We start from the raw sequence: 22322 nt of genomic DNA on the forward strand, positions 1-22322 counted from the left end.
ATCTGCTTTACTCCAAGTCCACCTTCTACAGAAACATCTAGAATAATGCCTGACTGAATACCTGGGTACCTTGGTCTAGCCGAGGTGACACGTGAAATTACCCATCACCCCAGCTAGTCCAGCCCGAACCACCACAGACACTCACCCACGCCACTGCTGAAACATCACTAGTATCCTCTACAAACCCCCTTCTCCACAGAGGGAACTTTTAAAATGCAAGAAGGATCCCAGATTTTAAAAGTTCCTCCTCTTCCTATTTCTCTTGGATCCTCTTTTCCCAGGGCTGCCTCAGCTGCCATCCTTCCTCATGGCGTCCAGGCCACATGGTCCCCGTTCTGTTCCTCGAACCTCTGGCCTTGCTGCTAATACCATCTTTTGTCTCCAATTCCCTGGTTTTCCTATGACTGCGTCCCATTTATCATGGAACCTGAGCTCAGATGTCACTTGCTCAGAGAAGTGGCCATCTTTCCCACGGGTGGAGAAAGTATTTCATCCATGCCTGTTACACAAATGAGTGATTGCATGCTTTCCCACATTTGTCGCCATGTCACCTGGCCTGGCTTCTCAGCAGATGGTGTAGTGGTGTTAGGAAACAGTTAAACTCTCTCCTCCTCTGCCCCTAACGTTCCGAGGCTGTAGTTTTTCATGCACACCTGGCAGAGTTATGGCATGGGAGCCTGATGGCCAGGAGTGAGTTAGGTACCAAATGGGTACTTGAAATGTAGAAACCCATCAGTCAAAGTGTGCTGGAGGCATCTCTTGATTCCAGAAAATGAAAAGTTTATGAGCGTCATGTCATAGAATCTTTAAAGACCTCAGGGTGTTTTTTTGAATTATGGTTTTAAAAGAGCAGAACCATTTTAACTCACTGATTAAGTCAGAGATGTTGCAAATATAACCATGTTACCTGTGCCCTCCATATTGATTAAAACACAAACTCAAACCTTATTTCAGCTCCTCAAACTGTAAACTTTTAACTGCTATTGCTTATCGAGTGAACTTTCCTTTGCCACAGGGTATTGCGAATCCTCCTGAGTTTCGAAGGGGAATGACACCACAAAATAGAAGAAGTAAATCAGAAAAGACTTATTATGAGAACAAAGGTTTAACACCTGCTAAACGAATGGGGGGAATTATGATACTTCAGTGGTTAAAGGAGTCAGGTACTTTTCCTTTTCAAGGACATCCATCTAATTTTCACACCCGTGCCACAAAGCAAGACCATCTTCTCAATAATATTGACACACTTCACTCTATTCTTAAAGGCTTGCAAAAATATTATTAACATCTCCCAAGCGCAGAATTATGTGCAAATGAAAGGTGTTCTCAGGTTTCAGACACTTGTCTTCTTTACAGGGCTAATTATAGATGTGAAATAAATCTCAAACCTTAGACCCTTAACTGATGACAAGTAAGCTGTGAGGATCAGAGACGTTTCAAAAGATGGACGTGTAGATAGCGACCACTCAGTGCTATATGGGAAGGAAGAACCTTCTTCCGGTGCAGAATTACGTGGCCATTACCCAGGAGAAAGAGTTACATGTGCGTTGAATGGTTGTAGGAACGATTTCTTGTGAGTCTCCTGGAAGTCTGATGACTTTTCTCTCCTTCTCCTTTGTTTCTTTGCGTCACTTTCTGTACACTTGTGGAATGCCCACAAAGTCCCAGGAATTGTGCTTGATCCCAAAGCAAACATGAATAAGATGTGGTGTCTATGACAGATCGCAAACTCAATGGGTCCAGTAGATGAATAAGCACATCATTTAGACTTCCATGTGCTTCAGGAAATGGTAGACCAGATGATTTGTATCTGCTGTTCTGACTTTCAAAACTGCTGGCAAAAATCTGTCTCAACAAATGTACCAAGAAGCACTGGAATACTGAGAAGTCACTTAAGTGCAAAAGAAAGGGCAGCCTGGGATTATCAGCCCTACATTTGGAGTAGTTCTTCCCTGTGCCATTGGGAAGTCTGAGAGAAAAAGTGGCTCATGATGATTTCACAATTTTGAATGCCCAGGGGACACATGTGAGTGGTTGAGGACCACCAATGGAGCACCACTGAGAACATCATACCCTCTGAATGGGAGCCAGAAGGGGCAGATCTTCCCAGGGTGAGAAACTAACTTCAAATTGTTGGCTTCCATGAAAATAGGCTACAGTGGCACCAGATCAGCTACCTGGTAAAAGCAAAGCAAACTTTCTTGAAAGAAAGATAGCATTTTCCTAGGCTTGAAATGGTTTTACAAATAATTTTTCAAATACACAATTTATGGTACAGAATTAAAAATAACCAAAAAACTCAAGTGACACTCAAAGGAAACAAACCAAAGAAAAATTCACATAGGAACTCATAAATAAAAGTTATTAGCTAAATACTTTTAAATAGCCAAGAGTGACTGAATTAATAGATTAAAAAAACATGAAGAGAAAAATAAGCCAACTACTTGATAGATGAAAAGAAAATATTCAGAATGTAGTAGAGAAAGACAAAATTAGGGAAAATACATAAAAAAAGGTAAGAGAGCTACAGAATTCCATGAGCAAAATTATAAGCATTTGAAGAGATAAAGCATAAGAACTTTCTAAAACTTAGGAACTTTATGAAGCCAAAGCTCAAAAATCTCTAAGAAAGTATAATGAAGTGTACGTATGTGAGGTGGGGAGGTTGGCATAATCTAGGTGGATCATAAAAACACTGAAAAACAAAAGCAAACATAAATTATAGAAGTAGTCAGAAAACAAAAGTAAAAATTGGGCTGACACTTGATTTTCTCAGAAATGTTAGAATCCTGAAGAGAAAAATAATGGAATAGTATCTTAAAAGTGTTGAGAAAATGTAACTACCAGTTTAGAATTCTATACCTAGTAAAAATCAGTTTTAAAAAGGAAGATGAAGTAAAACATCTTCAATCACACATTGAGAGAACTTGTCATCAGATCTGCAGGAAAACAGTTCATAAAGGGCAGAATATTTTACATTTAAAATGGAAATCCTATTGTAGAAAGTGCCACTATGAACATTGGGGTACATGTGCTCCTATGCATCAGCACTTCTGTATGTTCATAGCGGCACTTTCTACAATAGCCAAATCATGGAACAAGCCTAAATGCCCATCACCTGATGAGTGGATCAAGACGATGTGGTATATATATACAATGGAGTACTACATGGCAATGAGAGGGAATGACATATGGCCATTTGTTGTTTTCTTTTTAATTTTTTTAATGTTTTGTTTATTTTTTAATACAGAGAGAGACAGAGCATGAGAGGGGGAGGGGCAGAGAGAAGGGGACACAGAACTGGAAGCAGGCTCCAGGCTCTGAGCTAGCTGTTAGCACAGAGCCTGACGCGGGTCTCAAACCCACGAACATGAGATCTGACCTGAGCCGAAGCCGGAGGCTTAACCAACTGAGCCACCCAGGCACCCCGATGTATGGCCATTTGTAGGAAAGTGGATGGACCTTGAGGGTGTCATGCTAAGCGAAATAAGTCAGGCAGAGAAGGATAGATACCATATGTTTGCACTCATAGGTCTAACAGGAGAACAGGAGAAACCTAATGGAGGACCAGGGGGAGGGGAAGGGGGAAAGAGAGCGGGGAAGAGTGAGGCACACAGATCAAGGGAGACTACTGAATACTGGAGACGAACCATGGACTGAAGGGGGAGGGGGAGGGCGGGAAAGGGGTGATGGTCATGGTGGGGGGCACTTGTGGGGAGAAGCACTGGGTGTTACATGGAAACCAAACTGACAATAAACTATTTTAAAAAATGGAAATGGAGTGATGCAACAACTTTTAAAGAAGAGTTCCTTTCATATTAAGATAATAATTTATTGCCCCATTTATTATTATGTAACATACATTAAATAATAACATAACATTATGTTTAATATGTTGGATAGCATGCATAATTAAAATATTCAACAAGTAGGGCATGAATCCAATGAACTATTTTGGGAAAAGGATTAAAATGTCAAATAACATAAATATGATGAGCAGATGGTACACACTCAATCTCAGAGTAATTATTAAGGAATACTAACAGAGTAGAGGATAGACAAGCTAATGCAGGAGAAAATAGAATTAAAACAAGTGGTCCAAAGGAATGTAAGAAATAAAGGGAAAAAGAAAGATAGCAGGAACAGGTCAAACAGAAAAGCTAAATTATAGATTTAAACCTCAAAATATCAGTGATTCCAGTTAATAAATAGAACAACCACTCTAAAGACAGTTATTTTATTTCATTTTATTTCTATTTTATTTTGACAATGATGTTAGAACTGGACTCTAATGCATCAAGCTATTTGCTATTTTAAGAGACACTTGTAAAATATAAGAATATGAAAAATGTATCACACAAACACCGGCCCTGGGGGAGCTGGTGTAAGAATGGGACAGAGGAGACTGTAGGACAGAAGTGTCCCAGAAGTTAGTGCTATCTCTTCTACCCATAAAAACTATGAAGATATTGGAAATTTAAGATAATGCTATATTTGTATGCACTTAACACATAGCTTAAAATGTACAAGGCAGAAATTGACATAATCAAAATGGGGGATACACGCATAAAATTGAGAGGTTTTAACACACCTTCCTCAGTAAACTTGACATGAAAAACTTATGAACATCATACTTTATGGTAAACTGCTAAAAATTTCTTCAGATTTGGAAGTGATGGTCAGGAGCCCTCAGCCCAGGCAGAAGGGCAGGGGAATGAGATGGCATACATATTGTGTACAAAGGGGCGCCTGGGAGGCTAGGTCAGTTAAGCAGCCAACCCGATTTTGGCTCAGGTCATGGTCTCACGGATCGTGTGATTGAGCCCCATGTCAGGCTCTGCACTGACAGCACAGAGCCTGCTTGAGATTCTCTCTCTCCCTCTGTCCCTTTCCTCTGCTCGCTCTCTCTCTCTCTCTCTCTCTCTCTCTCTCTCTCTCTGCCCCTCAAAATAAATAAATACATAAATAAATAAAAAATTGTATATGGAGAAACAAAAGCATGTCATTCATAGATAATATGGTAGCTTAAGTAAAAAAGACTCAAAAGAAGCTACCATTAATGAATGGAAATGATCAATTTCTAGATCTTACACCATAGAGCAAGCATTGTCCTTTTACAACATATGCAGCTGTGATAGGACTCGTAGGGAGTGATATTGTGTAAAGATACTCATGGTGATCCATTAGGAAAAGACAAGAACACAGTGTAATTCCAGGCTTGTTCAGGAACTTCCCCTGCAGGTAAAAGCCAAATACTACACAAAATGTGTTCTGCCTCTTTAGCAATTAGATGCATGCAACCTGAAACCACAGGACCATGTCTGGGGCCCACGTGGAGCAAAGCTGATCCTCATACATTGCTGGAAAGGGACTCTTTGCAGACCCTTCAACGGCATCACCTAAATTTAATGGCAGGCACACCCACTACCTCCGAACCCCATTTTCACCAGAAATATGTCACCATGGACCATGTTCAAGAATGCTCATAGCAAACATATTCCAGCTCTAAGAGCCAAGCACTATGAACAATCTAAATGCCCATCGATAGCAAAGGTGACAAACTGCTTTATGCAAGCAATGGAAGCTAAGAGAGCAGTGGTACTTAAGAACTCCAGCCATACATCACAACATCGATGAATCTCAGGATGTAACGCTGGGACAACTAGGGACACCAGGAAGCTCTTACAAGGTGGGGAATGTGACATGGTTTCCCAGGAGGTGAGGAAGAGAGAGGGAAGCTGCCACAGCCAGAACTTTCCAGTGAGGCCAGGAAGAGTCCATGCCTCCCCTTGGCTGAGCCAACCAAGAGAGGCAGGAGGAGCCTCATGATCAGAAAGTGAGATGGGCAAGGGTGGAGAATGACACCAGTGGCAGAAGGCATGTGGAGAACATCGCAATGCACCCCCTGCCTACTCTGTCCATTCTTGCATGCCACTCGAGTGGAGAAATCTCCCCATTCAACACAGAGCAGATGCAAATGTCCATCAGGGGCCACGTTCATTTCTTTTCATGGGAAGAAGGACAAAAGAAACAATCAATTGACATAAGATCTAGTTGCCATATTCCCTGCAGGAAGACACGTGGCCAAGGATGCCAACCGGAGCTTGCTTCTCCAACCAGCCGTCTGTGCCCTCATCTTCTTAGGCTAGCACAGTGGTAGCATTTTCATAGAGAGGACATCCTTCCCCTGGAATTCCAGGCTTCAGAGGTAATGACTTTAGTGCACTGCTGAATCCCCCCTCTGTCATGAGTGACAGATTGGAAGGGTCATGAAGCATGACAGAGAATCCTCTGAGTCCGAGACCTTAGCATCTTTAGTGGTGACATTTTGCAAGCAGCTACCCAATTTCCCCTTGAGATCTGGAATCAACTATAGGAACTCTGTCAATTTTTTGCAATGAGAACCCTCCCTCTCCCCCCTCAAGAAAAGGCCAGGGTAGTCTCAAGCTTCACATCACAGGACTGACCACGACTCTTGATGGAAGAATTCATTCCTAATGAACTATGGCTTCCCAACCCCCAAGGTCAAGTATACCAGAATGGGAAGTAAGAGCTGAATACATGAGTGATGGTGGGTGGGGGGCAGTGAGCAAGGCCACGGTTGCTTTATTCCTTGGGTCCCAGACCTGTACCTTCTGGTTACAAGAGAAGAAATTCTCCTTCCTGTGACTCTCCAACCCTGCTCTCAACAGAAGTAAAGACTGGCAGAGCTCATGGGGGTCTACATTCTGGGGTCAAGGTGAAGAGAGGAGAGGCACTGGTCAAGTGAGAGGAGTAAACAGAAAGGGGGAGCTTTTCAGGAGGACAAGCTGCCTGATCTGGCTTTGAACGGCATAATCCATCATTTCTGCAATTGCAACCTACCTTTCATCCTGGGTTAGATCATTTCCCCATTCTGGCTCCAGAGCCTCACTGAGTTCATGATGAACAGAAAAAGAAAAAACAAAAAACCCGTATTGGACTCCGCCCGTCTCCTCACCGTCTGTCTCCCACCAGGGCAGACTTCCCAGAGTCCAAGAGTTGGCTCCACGGGCTTGGCCCCCACTCAGAGATGTGAATAAGATGAATGAAGAAAAGAAATTGGGGGCTCCGTGTCAAACTACTGAGCAGAAGGCCCCTGAACCCCTCTTTCTGTAACACAGCTGGAGATGTTGTCTTTTTACAACTTCCAACTACTGAAATCCCCTACAAACTACCCTTTACTCTGAGGGAAACAGGAAGAGGACATGAGGGTAATGTGAGGAACTTGTTTTTCTCTCTGGAGCAGGAAATACTGGTTGAATTCCTCTGATATCGAATGAAGCAGATGAAATTCAGTGATGTTAATTGAAAATGAGATAACATATACGAAGGTGTGACATTCGATGTTTTCTGAGAAGCTTGTGGCAGGAATTTGAAGCCACGTTAAAACTCACTGTCCCTGGGGCGCCTGAGTGGCTCAATTTGACTTCAGCTCCGGTCGCGATCTCCTGGTTCATGAGTTCAGAGTGCTGCATCCAGCTCTGTGCTGACAGCTCAGTTCCTGGAGCATGCTTTGGATTCTGTGTCTTTTTCTCTCTCCCTCCTCCATTTGTGCTCTGTTTCTTCAAAAAAAAAAAAAACCCACTTTCGTGTGCCTCTTTCTCTTAAGGTGTCGCAGACTCTCTCTGGACTTCTTCCTGTAGCCAGGTCAGCTTCCCGGTCACCTTGGACAGTATCACCTGAGGCTCCTTTGTTCTATTGTCTCTGCTCACCCAACCTGTCGCAGACCATCGAGTTGGCTAAGAGTCAAAGTCGGGCTTGGGTCAGTCTCTCAAAACTCAAGCAGCTAACTCACTTAATGTTTAAAGTCTTCTTGCCCAGAGGCATCGGGCTGTGTGTGAAGAGCCATCTCTTCAACGTTCTCAGGGTAGACACACCTCCTAAGAAAAGAGCATGACTTTTATTTTGTAATCTGGCCCATCCCGCGAAAGTGAAACCTTGGGTCCAGGGAGGCCAGGCCTCTCTGCAGCCTTTCTGCTCAGTAAACAGCATTGCCCTGTGAGACAGTCAGTCTCCAAGGATCCAGAAACCCTTGCTTAGAGCCCTGTTTTCTAAACCACTTACTGGGTGGTAGTTTTCTCCTTGGGTTTTGTGACAGTTCATGCTGCGTGTCAACAGCATGGGACCATGACGTGCTCAGACATCTGGTCAGTCATGATTCTGGGTGTAGACACAGAGAGTGTTTCTAAATGAGATCAACAACATTCGAATAAGGAGACTGAGTAAAGCAGATGGCCCTCCCCTGTGTGGGTGGGCCTCACCCAATCAATGGAAAATCTGAACAGAACAAAAGTGTTGCATAAGAGTGAAATCCTCCAGCCTGACTGACTGAGCTGAGACGTCTCTTTCTTCACTGTCCTCAGACTCAAACTGAAACATAGGAGGCTAGTCCTGGGTCTTGATGTTCCCTGACTTCAGACTGGAACCACCCATTGGCTCCCCCACATCTCCAGCTTGCTATAGGTATATCCTATCAGTTCTGTTTCTCTAGAAAACCCTAACACAGACTTAGACTCTTACATGAATTCTAAGTGCCTAGTTACCTGAGAAGCTAGATTTTGCTTTGAAGAAAAAGCAAAATAAAAAATCTTTGGCATAGTATAGTATGTCTTTACTTTTGGAAGTTAATTTTGAGGAGATAGAATGAGTTGCAAGTATGTATTGGCTCACAGAGAGGACAGATTAGCATGTTAGACAAGCAGTCCCTGAAGTCAGAGAGCTGACCCAGCCCTATTACCTAGTGATTTTCCTTTTTTTTAATGTTTATTTATTTATTTTGAGAGTGAGAAAGAGAACATGAGCAGGGAAGGACAGAGGGGAGAGAGAGAGAGAGAGAGAGAGAGAGAGAGAGAGAGAGAGAGAGGGAGAATCCTAAGTAGGTTTTGTGCTGTGATGTGGGGCTCCACTTCATGACCTCGAGATCATAACCTGAGTGGAAATCAAGAGGCGGATGCTTAACTAACAGCCCCCCAGATGGCCCTCCTATGTGTGGATTTAACTGTCTTTTTTCATGTCCTTAAAGTCATCTGTCCTTCTGGAAGATGGAAGACCTTGCCACGTTCTACCATCCTGGGAAACAAAGACAATGTGTCCTGTTAGAAGTAGATTCTTCAGTTTCCTTCTGTTCTTGGCCACACTCCTGGCTGAAGTGACACAGTAACATGGTGACATGGTAGCAGGAAAACAGTGCAGCCACAAGACCCATGTCCCCGCCCACTGCTGCCCTACAAATGCTTTGATTACCTAACAAGACTAATAAGACCCCAATTTTCTAAATTCCACTCTCACCCAGGAAAAAAATAAATGAATAAAAAGTTATATCTCTGAGTCTTATTGTAAATTCTATCTGGTCCCTGCATCTCCACCTTCCATGTTTCTGAGAGGATTTTCTAGGTGATGTAGCTCGAATTATGGTTGAGTGCTCATAGTCTGTGAAAGACTTGTTACAGGCCTATGCCTACGCAAAGGCAAAAATTGAGACAGACTCTGCAGAGATACGATTCAAGATCATGGCCAACATGGCTGTGTCGTGTCTTTGGCACAGGAGCCAGATTTTCTGAAAGTCATCTTTGGGCATGAAAATAGCTCTTCATCTCCATTTCCTATATCAGCCCTGACAGAAATGTCGCTGGTTCAACAGAAATCTCTAGATTTTATTTATTCATTAAAAATGGGGTTACTCATAGATACGTGGAAAATGTCAGATCTCAGTAGGTCATTATTCAGTCCAGAGATTACCTTTTACACAGTGGGAGAATGCAATTCGGGCAAGGCAGGGACCCCATCTGAATGAGAGAGTAAAGCAGTTCTGGGCTAGTTGGCTAGGGTGGTGGTTTGCAGAGTCTGCTCCCTGGACCAGCAGCATGGGAACCTGTAGAAAAGCAAGTTCTTATGGCTTATCCCAGATCTACTAAATCGGACATTTTTTAATGCTTATATTTGGAGAGAGAAGTATAGTTGATACACAATGTTACATTAGTTTCAGATGTACAATGTAGTGATTCAACAACCATATGCATGAACTGTGCTCAGCACAAGAGTGGCTACCATTGGCCACCATACAAGACTATTACGATACTATTGACTCCATTCCCGATGCTGTACCTCTCATCCCTGTGACTTATTCATTCTGTAAATGGAAACCAGTGCCACTGTCTCCCCTTCATGCATTTCACCCATCCCCCTTCCCCACTGGCACCCATCACGTTGTTCTCTGTATATATATAATTCTGATTCTGGTTTTTGTTTGTTTATTTGTTTTGTTTTTGTAGATCCCACATTTAACAGAAATTACATGGTGTTTGTATTGCTCAGTCTGACTAATTTCATTTACCATAATACCCTCCAGGGTCATTCAGGTTGCCACAAATGGCAAGATCTCATCCTGTTTCATGGCTAAGTTATGTACATATACACACCACCCCTTCTTTATTCACACCTCATGGCCGCTTGGGCTGCTTCCACATCTTGGCTATTATAAATTCCCCCTCTAGAAACATCAGGGTGCATAGATCACTTTAAATTAGTGTTTTTCTCCTCTTTGGGTTAATATCCAGTAGGGCAGTTGATGGATCATAAGGTAGTTCTATATTTAGCTTTTTGAGCATCCACCATATTGGTTCACACAATGGCTGCACCAGTTTACCTTCTCACCAAGTATGCACGAGGGTTCCTTTTTCTCCGCATCCTCACCAACACTTGTTACAGAAGTGGTCTTTTAACTGACCCTCCAGGGGCTCCCACAGCATGCCAAAGTCGAAGAACCACTCATCTAGAGGCGAGGACACTCTCCAGCACAAGGAGCAAAACCCACTTTTCTCTGAACGGTGAGACCTTGTCACATGATCTGTTCCCAATCACCATGCGTTCAGTAAACTAATGAATTCCACACTGATAAGATAAATGTGATGCATTGACTTTTGTGTTCCCATCTCTCAAGTCAATAGCTCACTTAACACAGAACACTGAGAAGGATAAAAGTTAAAAAAAGAAAGTGGTCTCTTATTTTAAGGTATAAAGGCAACGACCCAGTGCATTAATAACTGAGATGAAGTCCTTATATTCGTGTCTGTCTATGGGGTGGTGAACAGGGTACACTGATTCTTTTCTGGACAATTTCTTGGAAAAGAAAGTGTACTGATAATGCAGAGCCTGCTTGGGATTCTCTCTCACCCTTTCTCTCTCTCTTTCTCTCCCTCTCTTTCTTTCAGAATAAATAGATAAACTTTTAAAAATAAAATAAAATCCATCAAGTGCTGGGATATTGGAGGCTGGAAGTTTTTTGTCACCCAGGTGAGTCTGCCTCCGTAGTTGTGCAGAGAAGAGAGATGATGAGAGCACAAGCTGGAAGACAATTCAAGTGAGCAGGTGACAGGGGGTAGGGACAAAAGTGCTGTTCTAGAGATAAGCACGACATCCTGAGATGGGGAGCCAGAGGACAGCAGCACAGACAGGAGGAGAGGCCATAACAGGGATGTTCAGGCAGGTGCTTGGGGGCTGGTTCCCATGGCGATGGAGGGCGGCAGAGTCGGGCTGTTCCATGTCTAGAGTGCACAGAACAGTCTGGGAAGTGGGCGGTGAGGCAAGAGTTGCTGGTGGTGAATATGAAGAGAGAGACATCAGGGTGAATTTTCACAAGGACATTTGCGGGGTTGGGTGGGGATTAGTATGATTCCATTGTACAGATGAGAAAAGCTGAGGTTTAGCAACCATACTAACCCATATGAGTTCACACAGCTAGGAAATAGGGTGACACAAGTGCCAAGTCCAGGCTCAAGGTATAATGATAACCAGGACTCGTGACATTTCAGGAGAAGCATGTGTTTTCCTGCCCAGTGGGACAGAGTCCTGTTAAACATGACCCCTGTGTGCATAGATTCAGTAGATGGGAAACTGATGGAGATGAAGTGGCTGCATAGGCAGGATATGACCCCAGAGATGGGAGCTGCTTTCTAAGTGATTTGGGGGGTGCAGCAGAAAGGAAGGAAGTCAGGTGTCTGGGGGCTCACACATCACATTGTGGATGTGTGAACTCTGTGTGTGTTAGCAGAGGAGGGAAGGACCATATGAAGAGGGGGTAGAAGGGACAGAAAGTGTGATTCTGCTCAGGACTGAGGGGGTGGGAGGGTCCCCATGTTTGCAGGAAGACGCACATCTTAAACTCTCTGTAGAAGGGTGGATGCGCTTTCTCTGGAAGCTCCCTTGGGTACAGAGGAAATCCGTGATGGTCCATACAGATGGGAATGCCTGAGTGTGGGCCGGGCATTTTCATCTGCTTATCCACCAAGGGAAGCCTGTTGGGCTCAGGGCCCCAGGCACAAGGCCCAGGTCCCAGCCACTCGGTGGGTGGGCAGAGACGGGGGGGGCAGGCATCCCTGGGTTGGGGATCCCATGGGACTCAGGGGCCCTGAGCAGTAGTCTCCAGCTTGCCAAGACCTGTATCACCATGTGGTGTCTGCTTGATAGACTCCAGACCTGAAATCAAGCCCAGCTCAAAGCTGGAAAGGATGAAGCTGAGTCTCAGGGTCCGGGCCTTCCCTGGCCATCGCTGGCATCTCCGGGATCACAGGAGGTGATGGCCAAGGCCATTTGAGCACAAGACCAGCTCCGGGAGCAGAGGGTAGGGACGGCCTCCATCCTCTCTTCCTCACTTGCTGGTCTGCTAGCAACTCACCAGTTTTCGTAAACTTTAGTGAAACCTGACGAGCTCACGGTGACATTTGCTGTAACCAGCTCATGGTGATTCTAATATGACCTTTGAGAAAATTCAATCTGATGCCAGCGACTTGAACACCCTCATTTTGTCAAATTGCTCAACATTTCTGGAAATCAGGCAGGAGGCTGCACACAGAAGGGGCTGGGGCTGCGGTGTCCACGGAAGCAGGTTCATTCCAGGTGACTGGATTCCGCCCCCCACAGCTTTGCCACCCTCCCTGGTGGCACCACCCCGCCAGTCCACCTGTTGTTCCAATTTCTTACCCCCCACCAGGATCTCCTCTGCTGGCAGGAGCAACACAGCATGTGCATCTGTGCCTAAAGCTACACTTAAAATCTTTCTCTGCTCCATGGAACATTCTCTTCCTTCCTCCAGCTTCTCTCATGTCATTTTCAATCTTTGTTTCGTCCTTGAATTTAAAGCCATTCTCTTTACAAAGAATCAGGAAATGGAAATTGGCCTTGTTACATTCTATCATATTTTATATAAGATATAAATTATAGTGTATAAACTATATTATGCAAAAAGATTAATAGATTTCTTTTAAATAAATGTTGACTAGGCTAAGGTACTTAGCCTCCCTGAGCCCCAGTTATGCAGTCACTCAAGGATAGGACTAACATCTACTGGTACAGATGGCCTGAGGATTATGTAATAATAACATGTAAATCGCAGTCTGGTTCCCGGTGACAGACAGCAGCACTGAGCATCAGCTTCCCTCATTTCTGTTCCTCTGGGTGCTCCCAATATAAGAGGACTAGGGTTTTTTTTTCTATTTTAGAAGCAAATGGTAATTTTATTTCTTTTAATATTTAAAGTTTATTTATTTGTTTTGAGAGAGACAAGAGATAGTATGAGTGGAGAATGGGAGAGAGAGAATTTCAACCAAGTTCTGAGCTGTCAGCACAGAGCCCGACGAACCGTGAGATCATGACCTGAGCTGAAACCAAGAGTCGGACGCTGAACCGCCTGAGCCCCCCCAGGCGCCCCCCTAAGAGGAACAAGTTTTATGTCATCTTATGCAGCATACACAGACAACTCAGGAGATGTAGGGTCTACAAGGCAAAGAAGTGACAAAGAAAACTCAGAGCCCAATTCTAGGCTCTGACACACAAATGTCTATACATGTCTCCCATTCCAAATCATGCCTTTGTGCTGCTGCACCAGATGCAGAGCCTGTAAGAGCTGTGCTCATTCAGTGTCTATTGATGAAGGAAGGAAGGAGGGAAGGAAAGAAGGAGGGAAAGAAGGAAGGAAAGAAGGGAGGAAGCAGGGAAAGGAGGAAGGAAGAAGGAAGTAAGGAGGGAAGAGAGGTGGGAGGGAGGAAAAGAAGGAAGGAATAGAGGAAGGGAGGAAGGAAAGAAGGAAGGGGGGGAGGGAGAAGGGAGAGAGAGAAGGAAGGAGGGAAGGAAGGAAAAGATAGATGAGGAAGAGTGAGATAATTTACCTGAGCTGGTGGTCAGGTATGTTCAGTGTATCATCTACAAGAAGCAGTAGGCCAACCTCAATAGCGCCCACTCTGCTCCAAGTGTCTCCATCCCCAGCTGAAGTCATAGTAGGTGGAGAGCTGTCACTCTGAGCCCTGGGCTTGGACTCTGAGCACATGACGGCACTTCTCAGGGGCCCAGGTTCCAGTTGGCTGGACTCCACTGGGAGGAGCACCTGCTCACTGAGCCGTGGGTGCCTCCACAGACACAATGCGCGCCGCTCCGCAGCACTGGAAGGAGCAAATGAGATGCTAGTTTGGAGGCACTGCTGCTGACCTTCAGAGCTCTCTTCCACTCAAATACAATTGCCTCTTGAATTTCTTCATCAGAATACCTACCAAGTGGTGTGTTTGGATCTAAACTCCTAAACATGCTCTTGTCCAGGCATCCTCCAGATGGTGAGAGGCAGGACCTGTGGGGTCTTCCGAAAGGTCACAGTGATGGCAGGCATCTCCGTCTGTCTGGGGTCCTGAATCAGGCCAGGCAGCAAAATCTGTTGATTCCATCTCTTTGGGCCCTGACTACAGATCTTTCCTGCCTTTTATTTTTTTTAAATCTCTGCATCATGATTGCCAAGCACAAGGCTGGTCACATTTATACATGGAAGTATTCAGTATTTGTTCCTTTGATTATGCCTCCCCTTCATTTTGAAAATTAAAAAGGTTTGGGGCATTTGCATACAATGGAAAAGAACGAAGAGCAGAAAATATTGTGTCAGGAGAGAAATACAACACCCAGGTGGGCTGTTACAGACAACGGATGCACACTTACCAGTAAGCTATCATTCTCCTTTGCTAACAGAATGCTCCCTTTCATTTACCTCCTTCGCCAGGTCATGTTTGAAGGAAATTGACTCCCAGCTGTAAGGGAATCAACTCTGATAAATCCAGCCCAGGCTTGGTCAGCTGTCCCCTTCTGCTGGCTATTGAATTAGGAAAAGGCACCTGATGCAATTAGCCCAGAGCCCAGGAGAAGCCCTGTACACAGACTCCTCTACCGTGATCGCACCTTCCTGTGACTGCTAGGCCTGCCGAAGCTGTCCCTCGCCCAGGAGTAGAAACCGAGAACAAAATGCAGAGGAGGAAAGAAGTACTCGGAAAGAGGAGGTCTTACCCAGCCAGTGAAGGACCCAGCAGGAGAACCACCACCTCCCTGCTCTTCTTGCCTGAGGGAACCCCTCGCCCTTATTTCTTTACTAGCCGTTGAGCATGAGTCTCCCTTAAACCCATATTCCAAGAGTTGCCGGAAGTTAATATATAAAAGTGCATATGATACTATGTAGTAAGATTGCTTACTATGAATCACAACTCTGGCTAAAGCAAAGATGTAAATATAATTGCTAGGTAAAGGCTTTCATCCCCAAACCAGCAATTGTGGGGAAAAAAAAGAACAGTTTCCCATGCTGAAACAGACTAGTCATCAGAAAGAGAAGTTCCTCCCACAGGCTGTAAGAAAGGGGACAAAGTTTTTATGTTTGTGTTTCTTTAAAGCCCCAAATGTGAGAGGGCACCTGGGTGGCTCTGTCAGTTAAGTGTCCGACTATTGGTTTCGGCTCAGGTCATGATCTCACAGTATATGAGTTTGAATCCCATAAATAACTCAGCACTGATAGGGTGGAGCCTACTTGAGATTCTCTCTCTCTCTCTCTCTCTCTCTCTCTCTCTCTCTCTCTCTCTCTCCTTCCCTCCCTTCCTCCCTCCCTCTCTCTGCTCATTCTCCCTCTCTTTCAAAATAAATAAATAAACTTTAAAAAATAAAATAAAACCCCAAATGCTCAAGATAACCACTTCCCCAGACTCCAGCATGGTGATGGGAGGTCAGCTTACCTACACGGGGGTTTGCACTGGCTCCATGGAAAATATTCAGACACTTAGATTCTAGAAAATGGAACAGGTTGCAAATCTCGTAATCCATGAATAAAGCATCTCCCAGACAGATGGATCACGCAAGTCTGGCCAGAACATAAGCATCCTTCCTTGATTCTGTGCTTCCCTGGGGGTCTGATACACATAAACATGCAATACAGAAGTTCAAATTTTATTTTTTTAAGTTTATTTATTTATTTTGAGAGAGTGACAGAGACAGCACCAACAGGGGAGGGGCCGAGGGAGAGGGAGGGAAGGAGAGAGAGACAGAGAGAGAGAGAGAGAGAGAGAGAGAGAATCTCAAGCAGGCTTTGCACAGCCAGGGTGAGCCCAAAGTGAGGCTTGAACTCACAAAACCAAGAGATCATGACTTGAGCCAAAACCAAGAGTCTGAGGCTCAACCGACTGAGCCACCCAGGCACCCCCATAAGTTGACATTTTAATGGTGAAAGGTCCACTGATCTATGAGACACTCCTTTGAATAAATGACTCTCAGTCATTCTATCAAGTTCTTCTGCTCAAATGTACTTCCTTTGCGTTAATTGTCTAAACAGACCAGGTGAAGCCTGGGGAAGCCAGGTGAAGACAGGCCACCCCCATGGCTGAAATCTCCAGGGGAAAATTCTAGAACCTATCTTCACTAAACTTTCTCAATTCACAGTTCCTGTCTGGGTGCTCTCTGTCTGTCCTAGGAGACTACCCACCTCCCACAGGCGGGGTGTGCCAGCCAGAGTCCTCTCCCTGCTTCCTGATCCAGCTCAATGCTCAGCTCTGTGGGTCAATAAACATTTGTTGAGACAATTAATAAAACATAGAAGAACACTCGTGGTTTCAGTTTATTTTTAAAAACACGAATAGATATGGGGCATCTGGGTGGTTCAGTGGGTTAAGTGTCCAACTCTTGATTTCGGCTCAAGTCATGATCTTACGGTCATAAGATTGAGCTCTGTGCTGAGCATGGAGCCTGCTTAAGATTCTCTCTCTCCCACTGCCCCCATCTCAAAAAAAAAAAAAAAGGATAGATCATAAGGCCACTAAATGATTAAGAGTGGAGGGAAAGGTCCCGATTTCTCAGCTCTCTGTGGCACAGCCCAAGGACCTACAAAGATTTTAGCAGTCTTGCACTCTGATAGATTTCTTCCATTCCAGGAACCAGAAAACTTTCTCCATTTGCCCCCAAATCAACCCTCAGTCTATCAGCTGTGTTTCCAGTTTGAAGACCTAACTGGAGACAAGCATTCATTCTAGTATCAGCTTTACCACCATGTTTCATGGTGACAGTGGTGATGGCAGCAATGGCCACCCAGGTGGCCACACCGAACACTCGTCCCTCCAGCTACAAGGTGAGGTGGCCATCATTACTGTCATCTCTCAGATGACAAATAGCTCGAGATCCCACTGGTGCTAAAGGGACATCCAGGACCCCAGTCCAAATGGTGTTGAATCCAAAGCAATGTTTCTCTGTGCTCATTGCATTCTTCACAACAACTCTGCCAAGCAGTTTTAAATGCATATTTTAAAAAATAAATAATCTCCCAGTGCCTGCTGGCCCTGGTGCCCCTGGCCATAACCATTCTAAGACTGGTACACTAGTAGAATTATTTCAGGTTTTGCCAGTGGAAGCTTCTCTCCAGTATCCGCCCCTCTGGTCTTTGGTGCGCTGTTGGGTCCAATGGCAACATATACTTATGGGAGTCAGCCTGACCTGGGGGCCCTGAAGTCCCCTCGGGCCACACCCACATCCAGGCTGTGGCATTTGCTCCAAAAAAGGAGCTGAAACCACAATGCGCTAAAGCGCAGAATATTCAATTCCTCCCAGGAGAAAATTGCAAATTGCTTAAGGACATTAGTCAGCAGGTCGAAGAATTCACAACGCCTTCCTATCTACTTAAAAAAGAAAAAAAGAAAGAAAGGAAAATAAACCCAGAAAACCATTCCTGTTGAAATCCAGAGTGGGTGCCCGACCCGTGCGGGGTGTTGTGGTCACATGATGCGCTACAGTTGGAAGCCAAGAAAAGGATAAAAGCTGCAATTAGGTGAACTCTCTCCTACCAATTTTAGCAAAAACATCTCAGAGATAGCTATAAATTTTCTGTTTAATATATGTAACTATTGCAGTGAAATCGCCTGTGTTCACTGGGGAAAAATCAGTGCAGAGAAAATGCTGTTAGATGGATTTTATGCTCACCTTAATTGGGCAATCCAGTATTTCCTTAATTTCAAAGTAGCACTAATTTTTCAATATGGATAATTAGGGTACACAAATATTGCCATCTTTATCATTGCTATGTAACATTGGTGAGGTTCAGACCCCTAGAAATTACCGTGAAAATAAAGAATTAGAGTGATACTCATAATACCTTAAATTATAATAATAATGAGACCCACATGCAAAGCATCTTATGAAATAAAGCAGGTCTACATTGCTTTTCTCAATTAAATGTCACAGCATCCCCGTATGAAGTGTATAGGGGTGAGTCTAATGTTGCCCCTTTATAATAAACAATTATAACCTATGTTTACAAAAAGTCAGGTGAGTCACCCTACCTTGAACTTTTTTTCCACATGTTAGTGGTATCACATCATGTTTTTTTTAGCTGAGAAATCTCTTATTTTATAACATGACACAATGTTCAAATCTTTGCAGGAGAGCAAGGCATTCTGAGACACCTGCCGTAGGACAAGTAACTCTGGAGGCTTCTCGCAGGACCTCGGTGGCAACTGTGGTCGAGTGCCATCGAGAAGAATGCCTGGACACAGGGGCTAGGCACGTGGTTCGGGTCCCCCAGGCTTCATATCGATATCAGGGGGTGGCTGGCTTTCTGAAACCTCGCTTCTTCTTATTTACAATTGGGATAGTTATTCTAGTTTCCGCATTTGTTGTGCAAAGTAAATGAAATAAAACTCATAAAAGCCCCTGGGCTAGAATGGATGCATGGCAGGCCCCCCCACAACTGAGAGCATTGTGGCTGCAGGGGACAGATCTGCCCCAACCAAATCGGATCTTGGGGCCATGAACCTTTTCTATAAGTAATGTGTTAGTTTCTCATTATGGCAATAATGGAGTTTCGCAAACACAAGACACATTTATTCTCTTATAGAGAATATGAATAGATAGAATATGAATAGATAAATATGAAAGATAGAAATCCAAAATATATTTTGCTGGGCTAAAGTGAAGGTGTTAGGTGGGCTGAGATGCTTCTGGAGCTCCAAGGAAGAATCGCTATCCCTGTCTTTTCCCACTTCCAGATGTCACCTCCTTCTTTGACTTATAAGAGCCGTGGACCCACCCAGCTATTCAAGATGATCTCTCCATCTCAAAATCCTTACTCAATCACACCTGCAATGTTCCTTTCGCCATCTGACAAACCATATTCACGAGTTCCAGAGATCAGGAGGTGGGCATCTTTGAGGACCACTCTTCTTCTGTAGTAACTAAAAGCCAGCATTAAATTTACTGGTACGTAACTATCATGTATCCTCAGAAAGAGATATATTGGTAAAGACTGCAAATTGCTTGGATGTGGATTGCCGTATGTGAACTCAAAATACAAAATGGCAGCAGGCTCTCAGCTGGGGCGAGGAGGGACAGGGCGTAGCTGCAAAAGACCCATGTTTGACTTTGTTCAACATTTGCATCATTGTTTTTGATAGAACAATAGAAGACCATCATCAGCAGTTTATTAGTTATTGTGAAGGCTGGAAGAAGCATAAACCCCTGCTCATATGAGGATTTGGGAAGTTCTTCAAAGCCTTAAGTAATAGGATTAACCTAGTGGGATAGAATTCAATATACATTAATGTGAAACCTCATGCCTGGATCCAAAGGAGAATAAAATATCCACAGGGTGATGGAGATATGCTTCTTCAACAATGATATCTAAATACAGCATTCATACAAACACCTCACCGTAGGGGGCTCGCTTTTCCTCTCTCTCCCTTTCTCTCTAACAAGAATCTTGATGTGATTCAAAACTGGAAACATTTAGTTTTATAGAACTGGGCATACACCGCTCCTAGTTTTTACACATTAATTTTACTTAATTCTCACAGAAATGATGTGTGTTAAACTTATTTCTCTTCATTTTGCAGGGAATTAATTTGGGACTCAGAAATGAAGAGTAAGTTGACATGTAAGGTACCTATCAGTTCCTGAATGTAACTTGAACTCAGACTTTTCTGACTCCAATGCCCTTAGGCTTCCAAACATGTTTGCTCAGAATAGTGATGACTAAAATATCTGTTGCAAATTTATAGTACAGAATCAGAAGTATTCGAGTTACAAATAGTAAGATATTTTTTACAGGTAAGAACAGTAAGAACGTCTTACAGGTAAGAAAGTTACCTTTTGGGAATTCAATAGTAGTTTCTAGAACATAAGTATCTGGTAGAACTTTCCATGATGATAGAAAGGTGCTCTACCATTGCTCTTCAATATAGCACCCACCCAAAATGTATCTACAGTGAGATATAAAGTTAATTTTGAAGATTCAATTCATTCTATTTTTCTGTAAGTTCAGGCAGCTAGAGAGTGATGGTTGAGGACAGAAGTATATGTTAAGGTTCCCTTTCACCAAAAGGAATCCAGTAAAAGTTGGAGCCTGTTGGAGGATGGTTATTCTTTTAAATTGTGACAGGAAAAGACTATTTTTATCTCTAAGTGAAAGGAAAGTAGCAGAAATAGATATCAGGCCCAGAAAGTGTAACTCATGGGGTAACAGAGAGTTCCTCTTTTGTTGTTGTTGTTCCTGGTGGTGGTGGTAGTGATGTTGGTGTTGGTGCTGGCAACGGTGGGGGAGCAGGTAGCAGTGGCGGTGGTAATAGTGGAGGCAGTGGTGGTGGAGCTGGTGGTGGAGGTAGTGGTGGTGGTGGTGGTGATGGTGTTGATGTTGGTATTGGTGGTGACGGTGGTGGTCAATCTCCCTCACTAATCATTCAGGTGGAGTGATTCACCTGCAAGTTAACTATCAAAAGAAATTGGCTCCAAATCATGACGAATCCCAGGCAATTGGAGCTATCTATGCAACGGCCAGATACAAATACATTATGTCTGATTTTTATTACTATCATTTAAATTAAAAGTAAAACAACATTTCCAGGTTTGGCCAAGATGCAATAAAGACTCTATGGTCTTCCTCTTGCACTAATTATAACGAAGAGCCCTGGACAGAACACACAAGGTAACTATGAAAAGACTATGAGAGATAGAGAAAAGGACTCAGAGGAACCTCAGGGTTCAGGGAGCAGCTGGAAGCAAGTTCCTCAGGGCTCTTGGACTGTCTATGCTTCCCATTTGCTTGTTTGTTTGCTTATTACCATCCGCATATCCCAGCCTGGTTGCAAAAGCAGTCCACAACCCAAACCTACCAACAAACAGAGAGAATACAAAGCCCAAAAAAAGCCTATTCTTGCCAGTATATCAGGAAGAGGGTGGCCCTGCAGGATGGGACCATTTCAACAATACCCACCACATTCCATGTGAGCATCAGGCAAAAAGAGCTGCCCCCTCCATCACCTCTGACTCAGTTTGTGAAGGGCATGTAATTATCCCCATCCTGCTCTCAGTAAAGATAAATGGGGGCAGGCCCCCATTGCTCCCCACCTACGCTGTACCCAGAAATACTGTGGATTTGAATCTTGTCCATATTCCTGCTCTGCATTGGAAAAATCCTGCAAAGAATCAGTGTCCTTTGCTCACCCAGGTGAAGAGGAAAGGATGACAAAAAGGAAAGGAAGTCAGAGAAAGGAATTCCTTAAACTTGTGTATGAAGTTCCCCTTGAACACACCAAATCAACACACCAAAAGCTTAAAGTACTGAACCAAGAGTGGAATAGAACCCAAGTTTGTCTTTAAAAAGTACATAAGTGGGTTTAAGAGAATAAACAATACTGCAGAAAATTAAATGGATGTTCAAACACAGCCTGGAAAAGTGGGCCCAGACTTATGTGCTAAACCCACATGGGTCAAGTTCTTGGATAAAAAGAAAACGAAGGGGCACCAGGATGGCGCAGTTGGTTAAGCATCCAACTTTGGCTCCGGCCCATCCAGCACACCTACAACAGCAAGGACACATCGATGATCCACGCTGGGTGGTGGTTGAGTAAAGCCAAGCTGAGGTGCTCAAAGTGTCTGGAAAGAGGGTGTCTGAGGGCTCTGGGGACAAACATTGTTTTTCAGGATTATGGGTCTGACAAATCAGAAATTGCTAGTAAATTGTTTTTATAGTTTTG

Source organism: Suricata suricatta, chromosome 2 (genome assembly GCF_006229205.1).
Source record: "Suricata suricatta isolate VVHF042 chromosome 2, meerkat_22Aug2017_6uvM2_HiC, whole genome shotgun sequence".
Taxonomy (NCBI): domain Eukaryota; kingdom Metazoa; phylum Chordata; class Mammalia; order Carnivora; family Herpestidae; genus Suricata; species Suricata suricatta.